Raw genomic sequence first — 2,618 nt, 5'->3', positions numbered from 1 at the left:
ATAAGCTATCTTCCCCTAACACATGATACAAGTGAATTTTGATGTTATGTATTGGGGAATAGTGGTTACAAGTTTTCATATTGTATGTGTCATAGTTTTACTAATAAAATTGATTTTTTTAAATTGAGTCAATTTTGACACCAAAAGTTAAACAAAATACCAATTTATTAAATTCAAATTTCAATGAGCCATAAAATTTTAACAATATTGTTTTCATTGTGTTGTTTATGGAATCAACTTAAAGTAGAACTATAAAATACACTAAAATTGTTATATGACTTTGTGTTTATGATAATTGTTAGAAATTGCACTGAAACAAATACTTGTATTTTGTTGTACGGATTACAAGGATGCAGCCAAATTCTTGTAATTTAATTAATTAATGTTGTTCCAAATGTAGATAAGATCGGTCCTCCATAAGCTATCTTCCCCAAACACATGATATAAGTGAAAAACAAATAAAATTTAGAAGAAATTTAGGTCAAATAAATATAGTTACCATATATGATTAAATAAGTACTATTAAAAACTTTAGGTTAAATCTTAGATGGAAGTTGTCACGTGACTTTTCTAATGTAACAATAAAGGAAATGTTATTGTACGCCAATGATGAAATAAAGGTAAATTAATCATGACTATTAGAATTTGAATATGGAATGACAGTGTAAAGGAAAAGAGATGTTATTCTTATTGATCATTAACCATGATAAACATGGTTTTGTATAAGGATACAATCGGGTAGCTTAAATTGCAAGGAACAAAGCTAACAAACTCCTAACCCTCATAATTAATAAAACTAACTTATACAAAATGATAAACATATGTGTAAAATAATAAACACATGTGCCAAAATAAAGATGCTCAGCTACAATTCTATTCTTCTACAGAATTGCAAACGTAATGCATAATTGAGTCATGTGCCTAATGCTAAGATACTTTGCCAAGACAGAGTGCAGGAATGGTTTAGTGCTTCTGCTAATGTGCTTTGGTGCAATGCTGACTGATGCATCATGTAGACTCTGATGCTATGAGTGCACCAAGTCTGGTGCACTACTAGATGCGCCAAGCCAGGCCAATACTGATGCCTCGGATGCACCAAGTTCGTGCACTTGATGCGCCAAGCCAGGCCAACTCTGATGCTCCTGATGCACCAATTCTATTGCTCCTGATGTGCCAATGTTGGTGCTCCTGATGTGACGAGCCTGACCGAGATCCTAATGTTGCTGATGCGCCAATTCTGGTGCTCCTGATGCAGCATTAGCAAGACTGAATAGAAACATGATCCTGCATTATGTTTATTACCATCCCTCAAGCTGAAGAGTAAATGTTTATTACTCCCAGCTTGGGCAGAAGGCAATGGAAAAAGTTAGGCTCAAGAGCTTTAGTAAAAATGTCAACTGCTTGATCACTAGTGTTAATAGGTAATAAATGAAACAACTTGCTTTGAATTCTCTCTCTTACAACATGACAATCAATTTCAATATGTTTAGTAGCAGCTATATGTCTAGCAGAATTGTTATCACAATAAAGTATAACAGGTGCTTTAAAAGGAACATAAAAATCTTCCAAATGATAGGTTAGCCACTGAACTTCACATGAAGCAATAGCTAAAGCACGATATTCAGCCTCAGATGATGATCTAGAGACTGTGTTATGTTTCTTTGATTTCCATGAAAACAAGGAATCACCTAAAAACATGCAAAATCCAGAGATGGACTTTCTAGTATTAGGGCAAGTGGCCCAATCATAGTCACCGTAGCCCTTTATATGGATGCTTGAGGTTTTAGAAAGGAACAATCCTTGTCTAGGAATGCCTTTGATGTATCTCAGAACTCTAGTAATGGCTTTATAATGATTTGTAGAGGTGCAACCATGAATTGACTTAGCTGATGTATTGCAAAGCTTAAGTCAGGTATGGTGTTTTTTAAATACAGTAAACAGTCCACCAATTGTCTATAGAGAACAAGGTTATTGTAAGGTGCACTATCCTCTTGATGAAGGTGAGGATGTTTAGTCATAGAGAACAAGGTTATTGTAACTTTGTTTCTTGGGGGAGATGCTCTACACCGTTAACTTTTGTTTAGACAATTATTTTTGTGCATGCATTATTGTTCTTTGAATGTGTCTTGGAAGTGGTATCCTGAGGTGTTGGTGAGTAAAGGTTTCTGATTTTTACATTTTTGAGGTTGGTGTTGGCTTTTATGTTAGTTTTGTCGGTGGTTTTTGGATCATTGGTGTGCTCATAAAACGAGCTTCTTTAAGAGGTGGGTTTTAAGTATGTTGGCATTTTCTGTCAGCATTATTATTTTCATCCTTATCCTTGTGATTGTCCTTCATCTTTTTCTATTTTTTCTCTCAGTGGTTTATCTATCCCACCTGAATCTTCTCAAGTTATTTTTATATATTCAATACATTTTACTTTAAAAACACACAATCTGAAGGGTATTGCTTTAGTAACTACAAAGATAGTAGGGAACCAATAGTACCCTAGGTGGCTCAATCATATGCAACTAATGGTTTTATTTCATTCTAATAATAGCTTTATTGCCATCCTACATCTTATGTATAGCTTATATTTAGTTATCATAATTCATTTTATGTATTCAAAATTTTAAAAT

Source organism: Lupinus angustifolius, unplaced genomic scaffold, assembly GCF_001865875.1.
Source record: "Lupinus angustifolius cultivar Tanjil unplaced genomic scaffold, LupAngTanjil_v1.0 Scaffold_122_28, whole genome shotgun sequence".
NCBI lineage: Eukaryota > Viridiplantae > Streptophyta > Magnoliopsida > Fabales > Fabaceae > Lupinus > Lupinus angustifolius.
This window is presented reverse-complemented; position numbering follows the sequence as displayed.